Genomic DNA, 18,253 nt, shown 5'->3' on the forward strand with positions numbered 1-18,253 from the left:
ATGGGAAGAAAGAGCCTACAGAATGGAAGAAAATCTTTGCCACCTGCACCTCAGATAGAGCATTAATCTCCAGAAAATGTAAATAACTCAAAAAACTTAAACACACACAACAATACCCCAATCAATAAATGGGCAAAGGAACTAAACAGGCACTTGACAGAAGAAGAAATATGAATGGTCAAAAAATATATAAGAAAATGTGCATGATCTCTAGCAATTATAGAAATGAAAATTAAAACTACACTGACATTTCATGTCAGTTCAGTCAGAATGGCAATTATCAAGAAAACAAGCAATAATAAGTGTTGTTGAGGATGTGGGAAAAAGTTACACGCATACATGGCTGGTGGGACTGCAAATTGGTGCAACCACTATGGAAAGCAGTATAGAGATTTCTCAGAAAACTTGGAATGGAACCACCATTTGATCCAGTTATCCCACTCCTCAGCATGTGCCCAAAGAACTTAAAATAAGTATACTATAGTGATGCATTGATATGACCAATGTTAACAGCAGGTTAATTTACAATAGCAGAACCATGGAACCAACCTAGGTGCCCTTCAACAGATGAATGGATAAAGCAAATGTGGTATATATACACATTTTAATATTAATCAGTCATAAAAAGAATGACTTCATGACTTTTGCGTGTAAACGGATGGATCTGGAAACTATCATGCTAAGTAAAATAAACCAATCACCCCCAAAAACAAAGGTTGAATGTTTTCTCTGATACATGTGAATGTTAACAGACAAGAAGTGGCAGGGGGAGAATAGCATTTCAGTGGATTAGACCAAGGGCAATGAAGGGAAGGGAGAGGGAAAAGGAATAGGAAAAGCAATGAAATGGACAGGACATAATTTTTTATGTTCATATATGAATACACCACAGTCAATCTCCATATCATGTACAACCACAAAAATGGAATCCTAATTAGAATAAGATATATTCCATGTATGTATAATGTATCAAAATATACTCTTATGTCATGTATATCAAAATAGAATAAATAAAATTAGACTGCTTCCAAAGTAAGAGTTTAATGGAGATTGAAACAAAACAAAGCAAAACACTTTTGAATGAATAGTGGGTCACTGAAGAAGTCAGAGAGGAAATTAAAACATCCATTTGTTAGTAAGCTTCCTATGTTTTTATAGTTTTTCACAGGAAATCATTGCCATAATATGGAATTATCTCAGGTGAAAGTCAAGAGATGAATGCTTAAATTATCTATGATATATATATATATAAATATATATATGCATATATATATATGCATGTGTGTATATATATATGATATGTATGTATATATATGTATATAGAAACGCATGCGCACACACACAATGGAGCGTTATTCAGGCAAAAAGAAGAATAAAATTCTGTAATCTACAGGAAAATTAGTGGGACTGGAGGACATTATATTGAGTGAAATAATAAAGACACATTAAAGACACTTATAACATGTTTTATCTCATATGTGGAAACTAAAGGAGAAAAAGAAAAGTGACCTGAAAGTAGAAGAGGAACTATTAGAGACTGAAAGGCGCCTGTAGGTAAGGGGGGCAGATAGGAAATGGGGAAGAACAGAACAAGTGTTGATGGACATGATCAATACAGTGTATACTAATGTATAGATTCATAGGATATAATGTATATCTCAGTGAATCACATTAATTTATACAATTAGTATCAGCTAATTTGTAATTAACATAGTTACTCCTGCTACTAAAACAATAGAGAAACAAAAATGAAAAACACAAAACTTGATGAATATCCTTGAATAATAATAATAAGACAAAATATTTCACTTATCTTCAAGCTGACTTAAGTTTTGTATCAAGGACTGTAGTAAAGTGATATTAATGTGGGCTTGGAGAGTGGTAAACATAATTGAGGAAAGAAGGATTCTGATAAAGGAAAGAAATTTGAACAGGTTAATAAAATATGCTTCCTATGACAAATTACCAGATTTCCTCAAATATGCATTCTCTTCTTACAAATTCGTAGAATTACTATTTGAGTATGTTGACACTCAGATGAATGTTATATTTATAAGCCTCATTTACAGCCATGTGTGGCCATATGTCTGAGTTCTGGTAAATGTGATGTGAGAAAAGTGATATGTGCAATAGCAGGGCTATTTGCCTTCCAGAGCAAAAAGTGTTTATCATCCTAAACCTTTTCCTTTTCCAGCTAGACAGAATGTGATTGTAATAGTGGTATAAGAATGTAGTAGCATCCTGGGTCCTTGATAGTTGTTTAGTTGCCCTGGATTACCTACCCATATTTTGCAGGAGGTGAAAACCAATTTCTGTGTCTTTCAATAAACTGCTATTTTAATACTGGATCTGCATTACAGTTGATGAGTCAGTACCCTAACTCATATACTTCTTATGGCAAGATGTGGGCTGCATTCCATAATTCTTTCCCATGAAGTTGATAATTTCAGTCAGTAGTTAACTAATATATAGTATGTTTCAAAAAGTCTAGAAGATTTTGAATATTCTCACCATAAGGAAATGAAAAAGTGATGTGTGTGCTAATTATTCAAACTTGATCACTATATTCATATATTGAAACATCACCCTGTCCTCCATAAATATGTAAAATTATGTATAAATTATTTTCTTTTAAATTACAATGTCAAAAGTAAAATAGTGATATCTTAGAATTCAAATTATTCTTGGGGAGTGTTGTCAATGGCATGTTTTAAAATATTTCTGTACAATTTGATGTAGACACAGGATTGGGAACCACTAATTTGATTCAATTCCCAGTTGCTAATCAAAATGCTACATATATGATTCTGAAGTAGACTGCAGAATAGTTATGTGTCATATAACCTACAACATCTCTTCCTTTTTAGACATGGAAAAAGTAAGGTACAAGAAAATGAAGGCACATAATATTTGGTGGCAAGCTGAGATCTAGAAGCCAATATGGGAATAAATATCCATGCTATAAGAATAATTGCTTTGTTTTGGATCTTGAATTTCCTGCAAAGACCCATCTGTTGAAGGCTTGATCCCCAGCCTTTGTGCTATTCAAAAGTGATGGAACTTTTAGGAGGTGGGATCTAGTGGAACAAAGTTGATTTGGAGTATGGCATTGAACGGGATATTGGAACACTGTGCTCTCCCATTTCTTTCTTTTTTTTTCCTATCCACTATGAAGTGAACAACTTCCTCTGCTACACATTGTCCACAAGATGTGCTGCCATGACTTAGGCCCAAAATCACTGAAGTCAAGGGATCATGGATTGAAACCTTTAAAATTTTGAGCCAAAATGAACCTTTCCTCTTTAAAAGTTGATTACCTCAGGCATTTTGTTACTGTAATAGAAAACTAATACACTAGAAAAAATAAGGATGGGGAGAAAATAAAGTCTTGAAGCTGAAGTATTTTATAAGGAGATTCCACATGGGAATGATACGTAACTTTAATAAGATATGCAAGAAGGGAAAAGTAACAGAAATTTATTCCATTTGTTTTTTTCTGGATCACCTCTCATGCCTTCACTAATAAGAGGGTACAATATGAATAAAAGAGACAGGGAGACAGAGAGAGAGAGAGAGAGAGAGAGAGAGAGAGAGAGAGAGAGAGAGAGATTTCCTACTCTCAAATATGTTATGTAATAGGACTATACTTAAGAAACTTTAAGGAGGAACTGTACCAGAGCCATATTTGTCTTTCTGTTGCAAATAGCCTGGTTGGCATTGAATAGATCAGTGTTTTCTGATTGAATATATAAATGAAAATAAATAGAAACCATAACAGAACCTCAGAAACAAGAAAGTTACTTGTGGTCACAGTAGTCAGGGAATGCATCATGAGGAGGGATTTGAGTTAGTTCTTGTAGAGAAGGAAGTTTTCATAAATGTAAAACTGGGGACAGATAATCCAGAAGGAGAAATCATGAGCAGAAAGTATACATAAGGAAATTATAAAATGTGTATCTTTGGCATATAAAGGATTGATTGAAGCAAGAGGTTTATTTTTTGGATCAATAGAAAACATCTACTGAAATTATGTTGAAGAAAAACTTAAATGGTACCCAGCTGAGATTTAGATCCTAAGGAAACTGGTGGACATAAGTGATATTTGAATAAGCATTTGCTCTAATGAAAGCGATATCAACTGAAGTCAGAAGAAAGGGATCTCCTATGCATTCTGTTCTTTCATAATGACTCTCATCTACTAAGAAAAAAAGTAGTCTATATAAAGTCTATTTACCTGAAGAAAAGGAAAAATACTGCTGGCCTGAAGCAGTTAGTGTTTGTAACAGCTGATACATAAAGAATGTGATATTGTTAAATAGAGTTAAAGGATTAGTGCTAGGTAACATAATTTCCCTTTTTTAAAAATAGATTAGCCCTAAAAGGATCAATGTGGTCAACCAGCTTTTGAGATTACAAGAACACACATTTAGAAACAAAACATAATATACAATAACACATTTCTAAATTTCTAGCTTTATTATTTTGCTATAATTCACATCTCTTGATGAAGGCAAGTTTCTCTTTAAATACTTGGGTCAGTTGTTAAAAGACTAATATTTTCATCATGATATTTTCTCAAACCTGAGTTAGGTGGTCACATTTGAAGATAGGAACAAGGGAAATTACTAAATTATATGAAGCTAGAGAGATATTACAAAGAAATTTTGATATTTCACTGCAAAATATTGCCAATTATGGAAGCTGTCAATTTAACAATAGGCTTATTCACTATGGTGTTTGATTAATGTGAAATTATTCAGTTGGCTACCTTGTAGTTGGCCTATTTTTGTGTCCAATTAGTATGCTAATAATGGTAATTATGTTCTATACTGCATGTCTCATCACCTAGAGGGTTTTTAAAATGATAAAATAATGAGAATAAACAAGCTGATGCTGACATTCAGTGGGCCATTCTAATTACTTACTGAGAGCACGCTGGGGAATCAACACTCAACCAGAGAAAATGATTCTTGCTTACTTTGTTAAAACTACTCTTTCCAAAGAGCACTAAGAGTTTGTTGCCGTTCTCTTTATTACTGAGCCTATTGTACATCCCCGCCTCTTTTTTGTTCTCTATGTTTATTTTCTACATTTAATTTTTAAAAAGATAATCAAATAATAGTTATTATGACTAGTATTTGTGGTAAGAGGTTCACAAAACAAAGAGTGAGTAATTGCTCAATTGTGCACCTTTCCACCCAATAACTACCATTTATTTTTTGTCTCCACTGTGTATAAAAGAACATAAGCAAAATGAAAGCAAGCAAAATAAAATCCCACTAATTACAACTCTTCTTGTATTTATAAGAATTGAGTAAGAGGATGGTTTGTACTAAGATTTCAAAAAGATAACCAAACTTAATTGAGCACTGGAAGGTTATCCCATATAAAACACAAAAATAAAATTATTTTGTTAAAAGTTCCATATTTTAAGATAGTCAAATAATCTGTTCTGAGTAATCAGTGTGGGATTTTGTAAAGTTATTAAAATAATTTATAATTTTGTCATAAACCATTTTTACATTTCCAAGTATAATACAAAAATATTAAATGATTTTAATTGATAATATATAAATTATAGTAGTTTTCATTTTTCTGTATGATTTTCAAGAAAAATCTAAAGTGGATCATAGAATAGTCTTTGAATTATCTAAAGTTTAATTTATGGTTTGGACAGTCATAAAATAATTCAAAATATTGTACAATCTCTTTGAAACTTTTTCTAAGAGTAAAGCAAAGAGGATTGCTTTCTTGGGAGTTTCATGGTGAAGTAGAAGCATGGAACAAGCCTCCAGTACTCTACTCATCTAAAGAGAAACTGGGTAATATTAAACTACTTAGTTCTGTTCTTTATTTTTAGTTATTTCAACTTCAAAATAAGAGGGCTTAATTAGATCAGAACTTCTCAAATTTTGCTTAGTGAATCTATATCTCATGTGTTATCACCAAATTTTTTATAAAATTAGGTGTCTATGGGTCTATGGTCAAACATATATTGGAAATGCTGGGTTAATCCTAGGTCAATAGATGGTTTTATTGGAAAACTTCTCAAAGTATTTAATGTGCCAACATGTTCTATGATTCTCCAATTGGAGTGATATAATATATACCATTTATCAAATTTGATCATTCAAACACATTTATTTATTAAGCAGCTATTGATCAATCATAGGACAACTAACATCTTGCAAAGAAAAGTTTGGAAAATAGTGGACTAGACAAACCTCTTAAAGTCTTCCAAACTCAAATATTTCTATCACTGAACTGTGAGTTCCATGACAGTAGGATAATACCTGCCTTTCATTGCTCATATAGCCTAGGTGTTTGTATTAAGCATAGTACTTGAACATAATATATGATTAATAAATATTTGTTGACAGAATGAATTAAGGAACACATACATGAATTCTTTGAATCTATAAGTTGAACTGATACAGGAAAAAATGTGATTTTTAGGTCCCACTATTCTTCCTTGTTGTGGACAAAAATTCTCTCTTCTACTTGTCCTGATGTCTTTGCCTTGAGCCTGTAGCAAAGACTGTATTATTTCCTGTTCTCTACATTGGATTAAGTAATGAATCCAAGATCCTACTGTAAGTGGTAGTTCCAAAATTCAAACCAAATTTGTCTGACTTGATAACATGAGGTCTTAACGGTTTTGCCTCCCATGATGATGACATCTGACTCATGCAAAATCGAAGCAGTTTTTTATAAACAAGTTCTTTCATGAAATTCTGGGTCTTTTGTCTATGATGTAGTTTCCTGATGGGTCTATGATATACTCAGATGATACCCTCCTTAATATCCATTTATTCTCTGAGATTATCAATGCTAAATAAACTACAACAGCAAAATGAAGTCATTAACCCAAGACATGCATTTATTCCACATACATTGTGTACCTTGATTATCTTTTAGATGAACCAACTTTCCTTATGTAATGATGATAGAACTATTCACACTTTTACAGATGAAGAAACTTGAGGAAATTTTAAATCACCATCCTGCTTAATAAGGTAAACATAGGTTTCACATCAGTGTCTAACTGTATGTATTCAAAGCAGAAATCTTCAGCTGATATTTGAAATGAGCCTTATTCCTTTTGGGGAACAAGGACTGTTTTTTTTTTTTTTCCAGTACCAAGGATTGAGCCCAGGAGCACTTAACCACTAAGTCATATCTCCAGCCCTTTTTTTTGTATTTTATTCAGAGATAGGGTCTCCCCAAGTTGCTTAGGGACTCCTAAGTCACTGAGGCTGACTTTGAGCTTGAAATTCTCCTGCCTCTGCCTCCTAAGCTACTGGGATTGAAGGCATGAGCCACCATGCCCTGCAGCAAGGACTATTTTTTATCAATCCTATGACATATTCAGTGTGATACAAAATGAAATGTGCTGAGATACAAATTAATGTTTAATTGTACAATCCTAAATATCAGTCTTTCCACTAATCAATGGGAAGGGGTTTTTCAGTTTAAAACTCCTTTTTTGTTTGCCCCCTATAACAAAAAGAAGCAGAATATGTATGATACTTCCCAGAACCTGTATTATGGCAATATTAGAAAAAGCACAAAGATTAGAAGTATAGCAGACTAGAAGGAGGGACTGGGTTATGCAGAGTTCCAGAAACAAGAAAAACAAACTATTCTTATAACTACCAAGGAAAAGAGAAAGCTAACATTTCACTTGGGGTATAACAGTGAAATAAATTCCCTGAGAATCTACCAATGAAAATGTTTTTAAAGCAACGTGAAGGAATAACATATGTAAAGATTAAAAATCTACAAATTAGATGAGGATGATATAATAAGAGGTTATTTACAGCATAAATAGTATAACAAAAAATTTTATGGGAAACAGATGATCAGAAGAACATATAAGAAGCTGATCAAGAATGTATCAGAACAGACATTCCTCTTTGTCACATAGGTCAACACTCTTCCAAATCTTTAGTGGCAAGGAGCTAAAACTAAGTTTATATTCAAAATGTCACTGTATCTATTTCATATCTATATTGCAGTTAATCATATAGTAAATGGAATAAGTTGACACTATAAGAAAGAAATGTCTAGCTGGTCACAGTGGCACATGCTTGTAATCCCAGTGGCTCGGAAGGCTGAGTCAGGAGGATCACGAGTTCAGTCAGACTCAGCAAAAGCGAGGTGCTAAGCAACTCAGTGAGACCCTGTCTCTAAATAAAATACAAAATAGGACTGGGAATGTGGCTCAGTGGTCGAGTGCCCCTGAGTTCAATCCCTGGTACCAAAAATAAATACATAAATAAAAGAAAAGAAAAATAAAAGAAGGAAATATCTAATCATCCTCAGTAGATATTTTTACTCTTTTCATAAAAGTCCAATTGTGTTTATTTACCTAATCCAGGTACTCCTTTCTTTTTAAATTTTTTTTTAAATATATGTTTAGTGGTCAAAGAATCTTTTGTTGTTGTTGTTGTTGTTTATATGTGGTGCTGAGAATAGAACCCAGTACGTCACACATGCTAGGCAAGTGCCCTGCCACTGAGCTACAACCCTAGCCCTAATCCTTTATTAAGTATATTAAAGTCCCAATTTAAGCTATCAGAAAATATTAAATAAGTAAACAAATAAACAGTTCCTCAGACAGCATACCATTTTGTTTATTCTCAGTATAAGTGCATGTGTTATAAAATTCAGTTTTATTACTCCATTGCTGCCTCAAAAATGATACATATGGGGTTCTCAGTAAATCTATTTGAATACATGAATTTGTAAATGCAATAGCTTTCCCAACAAGCATAATTTTTTCACAAAGTGTTCTCTCTTTAATTCCAGTAGGGGAAGAATCACATAAAATATATCTGCTTTTTATACAACAGTATAATAAGGTCTGTGTTGTCTGCTCAGTCTTTTATCAATGAGAAATCTTTTTTAGCTGGCATCACCATATTTTAATAAGAATTTATCTTCATAATGATGACCCTGGAGCGGTGAAAGTCCTGAAGTGTCATCTGAATCATCAAAGTAGGATTCAATAATGCTCAGTACAGCTTTCATGCTAACTGTATTTTATTGTGTTCCAAGACTTCAAACACTAGAAAGTTGGCTATTGTGTACATATTCACCTTCTATTATCCAGATTATTTGATTAAATAACCTACTGTATAGCACTTCTATCCTCTTCCCAAGAAAAAACTAAAAATAGAAAGTTATGTGTTCACACTGAGATAAACTATGGTGCTAAAATACAGTACATTTATTCATGTAAAAATTTATTTTATACTAATTGAAGCAATTCAATATTATGTTTTTCTTGGAAAAGACTATAATTCAAATGATAATTTGCTGTTCTTGAGATTAAGGAAAAAAGTAAGTTCTGATTGAATAGGAAAAAAAACTTCTTCTAAATTTTCTTTTTGGTAGTGTGCATATAATTTTGGTGTGCCTTGCAAACACATGACCCTTAAAATAATGTAAATCAAATTTTTCTAATAATCTCCACCATTAAAGATAGGGTAATGGCAGCGGATTCAAAATGGAGAGAAAGTCACATTTCTAGCTGCTCTGTGGTGTGAAACCATAAAAACCAAACAAGCAGCTTCTCCACAAGGTGGGAGAACAAAAAAAGGGGGGGGGTACTTTACTGGAACCTAAAACTGGCTATTCAAAGCAGACTGAGGACACAGGAGGTTGGATATAATACAATAAGGAAAAACTTCCAAGCAGCACAGCCATTGCCACAGCCCAGCTGGAAGCTTGAGTCATGAGCATAGAAAAGGATAAGAGAATTAAAAGAACCTACATTTTTGGGAGGCCTAAGGTATGTTTGGTTATGGAGCATTTAGAGACCAAGGACATTGCACAACAATCCTGAAGGACGTGCTGTATGATATCCATGTGTGGGGAAAGAAGTTTCCATTTCTCCAGGTAGTGTGCAAAGGAAATAGGAAGGAACCAATTTGCAGTTGCAATACTGGGGTTGGCAACTGAGGAAGCCAATTCCTGGCAAACCCAAGTTTGGCCCAAAATACAGACACAGTAAACACATGCTGCACAACATAGAGTGGGCTTAAGCAAGCAGAAGAAAATCAAACCAGGAGAGAGGCTTACACAGGGGACAACTGGTCATGAAAACACACCTGACTCTACCCCTCCCCATCCAGTCCCACTGCTTGTAGGACCAGCTGGGAGAAATGCATCTGGATGGGAACTCAGAAGGGTGTGGATGAGATAAATTGTTTGGAGACTGAACCCAGGCCAGGAAATGTGGGGTCTTGCAGAATACAAATTGCCTCCCCCACCACAGGAGTTGAACCTCCAGACCAAGTGGCATTCAGCAAGGAGCCTGGAGCCCACCTAAGCCTAAACCCTGCCTCCAGGAACACCGCCTATGGGATGACCTCTCTCATTCCAGCAATCCAGAGCATGGAGCATCTCGATCCAGAAGACCCCATCTGAAACTGCTGGAAAGGGAAGCTGAGAATATTTTGAACTCCAAGGGAAATAATTATTTAGCTCTTCATCAAGACTTTTTGTCTTTCCTTTTCTTTTTCTCCCTTTATACTTTTTCACTGTTTAAGTGTGACCTTAATGGCACATGTATATTTATAGAGTTTCCTATTTTTTTCTCAGCTCTCTATCATTTTTAAAGCCAGTTGTTTTAAATGGATTAGTTGTTTGTGAACTTGGATGTTTGATTAGCATATTTTAGTTTTGTTTTTATTCTTTGATTTTAATTTTTAGTTTAAATTGTTGCTATATATATGTACGTGTGTGTGTATATATATATATTTCTTCTACCTATTTCCCTTGATTCTCACTTTTCTTCTGCTAAGTCAAGTTCTATTGTTCTCTCTTTCACTCACCCTTTAATCTTTTACTTCTGCCTTCTTTCCTCCTTCCTAATAATCATCACATCCTATATCATTCCTGTTCTCTCCCTGTCCACCATTTGAAAATGTAAACCCTATTGTAAACTTGTTATTTTTATTATAGACAATAAATGATCATATCATTTCTGTTTATTCTGATACCTAACATTGTAGGCATCATAGTAGGAACTATTTGGTTTAATGCTGTAATTGTTTTCAATGGTTGTTGTTATTGTCACCCGCTAAACAGTGAGCTAGGGAAAACTTCAGGGAAACTATAAGTACACAGGTTAGAAACTCTACTGACTCAGATTCATACTGTTAGATGAGTAAACACACAAACAACATGAAAAAGCAGGGGAAAAACTGGCCCCAAGCAAACCAAGATACTCCAATAACAGAATCCATCAACACCACAGTGGAAGAAATATCAGAGAAGGAGTTTAGAATGTACATAGTTAACTGATGTGCAAAGTAAAGTATGATGTAAGAGCAAATACAGGCAGCAAAAGATCACTTCAATAGAGGGATAGAGATTCTGGAAAAAAACAAACAGAAATACTTGAAAGCATATGAAAAATTCAATACAAATCATCACCAACAGACTAGAACACTCGGAAGGCAGAACCTCAGGCAATGAAAACAAAATATATAATATTGAAAACAGAGTTGACCATGGAGAGATGTTAGGAAACCATGAACATAACTTCCAAGAATTATGGGAAAACATGAAAAGAACAAATTTAATATTTATTGGCACAGATGAAGGTGCAGAGATGCAAACCAAAGGCCAAAGGAATGCACAATCATTTCAATGAAGTAATAACAGAAAATTTCCCAAATATAAAGAATGAAATGGAAAACCAACTAAAAGAGGCTTACAAGACCGCAAATATGCAAAATTACAACACACCCACATCAAGGAACATTATAATGAAAATGCCTAGTAAGCAGAATAAGGACAAAATTTTAAAGGCAGTGAAAGAAAAATATCAGATTACATATGGGGGAAATAAATTTGGATCTCAGCTGATTTCTCAACCCAGACCCTCAAAGCTAGGGAGATCCTGGAATAATATATACTAAGCTCTGAAAGAAAATGGATGCCAACCAAGAATCTTATATACAGCAAATTAGGCTTCAGGTTTGAATATAAAATAAAATCCTCTCATGATGAATAAATTTTTTTTAAAATGCACAACTAGAAAGCCTGCATTTTAGAATATTCTCAACAAAATATTCCATGAAGAAAAAATGAAAACAAGGTGAAATCCAGCAAAACGAGGAACTACACTAAAGGAATACTCAATAAACAGAGAAACTAATCTAAATTAAAAATGAGAATTAGACCAAAATGACCAGAAACACATATAGTATCTCAATAATAACCTTGAATATTAATGGCCTAAACTCATCAATCAGAAGACATAAACTGGGAGATTGGATTAAAAAACAAGACCCAACAATATGCTGTCTCCAAGAGACTCACCTCATAGGCTAAGACATTCACAGACTGAAGGTGAAAGGATGGGGAAAACATATTAGTCACAGAGAATGCATCACCAAGCATAGGTTTCTATCATCATTTGAGATAAAGTGAATTTTAAGCCAAAAGTAATCAGAAGGGACATTTCATACTGTTTAAGGGAATTATACATCAACAAGACATAACAATTGTAAATATTTATGCCCTGACAATGGAGCATCTATGTACATCAAACAGACACTTCTCAACTTCAAGAATCAAACAGATCACAGCACATTAATATTGGGTAACTTTAACACATCTCTCTCACTACTGGATAGATCTTACAAACAAAAACTAAAAAAAGAAACTATAAAAGTAAGTAATAAAATCAACAATGCAGACTCAGCAGACATATATGGAATACTTCATCCATCAATGAGTGAATACACTTTTCTCAGCAATACACGGATCATTCTCTAAGACAATATCATATGCCACAAAGCAAATTTTAGCAAATAGAAAAACATAGACAGATAATATCCTGCATCCTCTCAGATCATAAAGGAATGAAAAGAGAAATCATTGATAGAATAAAAACAGAAGGTACTCTAACACCTAGAGACTAAATAATGCACAATTGAATGATGAAAGGATACAAGAAGAAATCAGGGAGGAAATTAAAAAAAAAACATAGAGGTAAATAAGAATACTGATATAGCATATCAAAATCTCAGGATACCATGAAGGCAGTGCAAAGAGGAGAAATTTCATTGCATTGAGCTCATTCATTAAAAGAACAGAAGGTCAATGAATAAAAGACTTAATATTAAATCTTGAAGCCCTAGAAAAAGAACAAACCAACAACAAAGCAGTAGAAGATAGGAAATAATTTAAATCAGAGTTTAAATCAATGAAACACAAGAAACAATTCAAAAAATTGACAAAACAAAAAACTTGTTCTAATAAAAAATATAGTTAATAATACCTTAGCCACACTAACAAAGAGAAAGAGAGAAAAAAACACAAATTACTAAAATTTGTGATGAAAAAGAAAATTTCATGACAGACACTACTGAAATACAGAAGATAATTAGAAACTATTTTGAAAATTTATAACTCATAATTTTTTTTCTATAAGTTTTCCATTTATCAAACATTTTAAAGACATCAAAAAATTTCAAGAGACATATGACCAAACTGAACCAGGAGGACATACACAATTTAAACAGATCAATCTCAAGCAGTGAAATAGAAGACACCATCAAAAACCTGCAAACTGAGAAAAACTCAGGACCAGACAGATTCTTAGCAGAGTTCTACAAGACCTTCAAAGAAGAATTAACACCAACACTCCTCAAATTATTTCATGAAACAGAAAAGGAAGGAAACTTTCTAAACTCATTTTGAGGCTAGCATTACCCTGATACCAAAACCAGACAAAGACACATCAAGAAAAGAAAATTTCAAAACAATATTCCTAGTGAACATAGATGCAAAAATTCTCAATACAATTCTGGCAAATTGCATATAAAAACCTATTAAAAATAAAGTGCACCACGATCAAATAGGGTTCATCCCAGGGATGCAAGTTTGGTTCAACATCTAGAAATCAATAAATGTAATTCATCACCTCAATAGACTTAAAGACAAGAATCATATAACCATCTCAATAGATACAAAAAAAGCATTTGACAAAATACAGCAACTATTCATGTTCAAAACACTAGACAACCTAGGGATATCAGGAACATACCTCAACATTGTAAAAGCTATCTATGCTAAAACCAAGGACAACATCATTCTAAATGGAGAAAAATTGAAAGTCTTCTTTCGAGGAACTGGAAGAAGACAAGGATGCCCTTTTTCACCACTTTTATTCAACATTGTCCTTGAAACTCTAGCCAGAAAAATTAGAAAAAGAAATTAAAGGCATACAGATAGGAAAAGAAGAATTCACATTTTCCCTATTTGCAATGACATGATTCTATATTTAGAAAATCCAAAAAATTCCACCTGAAACATTCAAGAACTAATAAATGAATTCAGCAAAGTAGCAGGATATAAAATTAACACCCATAAATCAAATGTGTTTCTATATATAAATGATGAATGCACTGAAAGAGAAATTAACTACCCCATTCACAATAGCCTGAAAAAATTACTTGGGAATCAATCTAACAAAAGAGGTGAAAGACCACTACACTGAAAACTACAGAACACTAAGGAAAGAAATTGAAGGAGAACGTAGAAGATGGAAAGATCTTGTGTGCACTTGGATAGGCATAATTAACATTGTCAAAATGGCCATACTATCAAAAGCATTACACAGGTTTAATTGAATTCCAAATAAAATATCTATGACGTTCTTCATAAAAATAGAAAAAGCAATCATGAAACTCATTTGGAAAAATAAGAGACCCAGCATAGCCAAAGCAATAGCAAGAAAACAAAACATGAGGCATAATAATACCAGAACTTAAATTATACTACAGAGCCATAGGAACAAAAACAGCATGGTATTGCCACCAAAATAGATATGTAGACCAATGGTGCAGAATAGAAGACAGAGACAAACCCACAGAAATACAGTTATCTCATACTAAACAAAGGCTCCAACAACATACATTGGAGAAAAGATAGTCTCTTCAACAAATGGTGATAGGAAAAGTGGAAATCCTTCTGTAGCAAAATGAAATTAAACCCCTATCTCTCCCATGAACAAAAATCAAAGTGGATCAATGACCCAGGCACTAGAACAGAGACCCTGCACCTTATAGAAGAAAATGTAGGCTGAAATCTCCACCATATCAGCTTAGGAACTGACTTCCTTAATAAGACTCCTAAAGCAAAAGAAGTAAAATCAAGAATCAATAAGTGGGAGGGAATCAAATTAAAAAGTTTTGCCAGATATGATGGTGCACACCTATAATCCTTGTGACTCCGGAGGCTGAGGGAGTAGGATTGAGAGTTCAAAGACAGCCTCAGCAATGGCAAAGTGCTAAGCAACTCAGTGAGACCCTGTCTCTAAATAAATCAGAAAACAGGGCTGAGGATGTGGCTCAGTGGCCATGAGCCCCTGAGCTCAATTCCTGGTACCCCCCAAAAAAATTCATAGAAAAGGAAACAATAACATGAAGAGAGAGCCTACAGAATGGGAGAAAATCTTCGCCACATGCACCTCAGATGGAGTACTATTCTCCATGATATACAAAGAACTCAAAAACTTAACACTAAAAAAAAACCAAATAATCCAATCAATAAATGGGCTAAGGAACTGAACGGACACTTCACAGGAGAAATACAACTGATCAACAAATATATGAAAAAATGTTCATCATCTCTAGCAATTACAGAAATGCAAATTAAAACTACACTGAGATTCCATCTCACTCCAGTCAGAATGGTAGTCATCAAGAATAAAAGCAGACTGCCGGGACCGCGTCCACCCTGCGAGTACAGTCCCCTCGCCGCTCCGCTGCTGCCGGTCCACACCCACCACCCAGCTCGCCATGGATGACGATATCGCTGCGCTCCTTGTTGACAACCGCTTGGGCATGTGCAAGGCCAGCTTCGCGGGTGACGATGCTCGGGCCGACTTCCCGTCCATCCTGGGGCGCCCGCGGCACCAGGGCATGATGGTAGGCATGGGCCAGAAGGATTCCTATGTGGGTGACGAGGCCCAGAGCAAGAGAGGCATCCTGACCCTGAAGTACCCCATTGAGCACGGCATTGTCACCAACTGGGACGACATGGAGAAGATTTGGCACCACACCTTCTACAACGAGCTGCGTGTGGCCCCCGAGGAGCACCCTGTGCTGCTGACCGAGGCACCCCTGAACCCCAAGGGCAACCGTGAGAAGATGACCCAGATCATATTTGAGACCTTCAACACCCCAGCCATGTATGTGGCCATCCAGGCTGTGCTGTCCCTGTATGCCTCTGGTCGTACCACCGGCATTGTGATGGACTCCGGTGATGGGGTCACCCACACAGTGCCCATCTAGGAGGGGTATGCCCTCCCCCATGCCATCCTGCGTCTGGACCTGGCTGGCTGGGACCTGACAGACTACCTTATGAAGATCCTGACTGAGCGTGGCTACAGCTTCACCACCACAGCCCAGCGGGAAATCTTGCCTGACATCAAGGAGAAGCTGTGTTACGTTGCCCTGGACTTCGAGCAGGAGATGGCCACTGCAGCCTCTAGCTCCTCCCTGGAGAAGAGCTACGAGCTGCCTGACAGCCAGGTGATCACCATTGGCAACGAGCGGTTCCGCTGCCCTGAGGCGCTCTTCCAGCCTTCTTTCCTTGGCATGGAATCCTGTGGCATCCATGAAACTACTTTCAACTCCATCATGAAGTGTGACGTTGACATTCACAAGGACCTCTATGCCAACACAGTACTGTCTGGTGGCACCACCATGTACCCAGGCATTGCTGATAGGATGCAGAAGGAGATCACGGCCCTGGCACCCAGCACAATGAAGATCAAGATCATTGCTCCCCCTGAGCGCAAGTATTCTGTGTGGATTGGCGGCTCCATCCTGGCCTCACTGTCCACCTTCCAGCAGATGTGGATCAGCAAGCAGGAGTACGACGAGTCTGGCCCCTCCATTGTCCACCGTAAATGCTTCTAGGTGGACTGTTACTTAGCTGCGTTACACCCTTTCTTGACAAAAACCTAACTTACGCAGAAAACGAGATGAGATTGTCATGGCTTTATTTGTTTTTTTGTTTTTGTTTTTGTTTTTGTTTTTTCCTTTTTGTTTTTGGTTTTTGTTTTGGCGCTTTTGACTCAGGATTTAAAAACTGGAACGGTGAAGGTGACAGCAGTCGGTTGGAGCGAGCATCCCCAAAGTTCTACAATATGGCCGAGGACTTTGATTGTACATTGTTCTTTTTTTTTAATCGTCATTCCAAATATAGTGAGATGCATTGTTACAGGAAGTCCCTCGCCCTCCCAAAAGCCGCCCCACTCCTCCTACTGGAGGATGGCCCAGTCCTCACCCAAGTCCATACAGGGGAGGTGACAGCATTGCTTTTGTGTAAATTATGTAATGCAAATTTTTTTAATCTTTGCCTTAATACTTTTTTATTTTTTTTTTGAATGGTCAGCCATTGTGGCCCCCCTTTTTGTCCCCCAACTCGAGATGTATGAAGGCTTTTGGTCTCCCTGAGAGTGGGCTGAGGTGTGGAGGGAGCCAGGGCTTACCTGTACCCTGACTTGAGACCAGTTCAATAAAAGTGCACACCTTAAAAAAAAAAAAAAGAATAAAAGCAACAATAAATGTTGGAGAGGATGTGGGAAAATGATACACTAATACATTGCTGGTGGGACATGAATTGGTGTAGCGACTCTGGAAAGCAGTATAGAGATTCCTAAGAAAACTTGGAATGGAACCACCATGTGACCCAGCTATCCCACTCTTTCATTTATACCCAAGGACTTAAAATTAGCATACTACACTGATGCAGCCATGTCAATGTTTACAGCAGCTCAATTTTTACAATAGCTAAACTATGGAAACAACCTAGGTGCCCTTCAACAGATGAATGGATAAAGAAAATGTGGCATATATAAACAATGAAATATTACTCAGCCTTAAAGTAGAATGAATTTATGGCCTTTGCAGATAAATGGATGGAGTTGGAGAATATGACATTAAGTGAAATAAGCCAATCCCACTAAACCAAAGGCTGAATGTTTTCTCTGATGTGCAGATGCTAATTCACAATAAGGCAAAGAAGGGAGAAAAGAGGTATTTTGGACTAGACATAGGGGAGTGAGGGAGGGGAGGGGACATGGGAGTAGGAATGACAGTAAAATGATTGGATATCATTACCCTATGTGCATATATGATTACAAGACCCATGTGATTCTACATCATGTACAATCGGAAGAATGAGAAGATATGCTCCATTTATGTATGATATGTCAAAA

At 35.8% G+C, this 18,253-nt stretch overlaps 1 pseudogene; it reads left to right on the forward strand.

Annotated features, from left to right (window-relative positions):
• The first annotated feature begins 15,821 nt into the window (after positions 1-15,821).
• LOC124971814 (actin, cytoplasmic 1-like) lies at positions 15,822-17,011 on the forward strand (annotated as a pseudogene).
• The last annotated feature ends 1,242 nt before the right edge of the window (positions 17,012-18,253 follow it).

The sequence above is a fragment of the Sciurus carolinensis genome, chromosome X (assembly GCF_902686445.1).
Source record: "Sciurus carolinensis chromosome X, mSciCar1.2, whole genome shotgun sequence".
Classification (NCBI taxonomy): domain Eukaryota; kingdom Metazoa; phylum Chordata; class Mammalia; order Rodentia; family Sciuridae; genus Sciurus; species Sciurus carolinensis.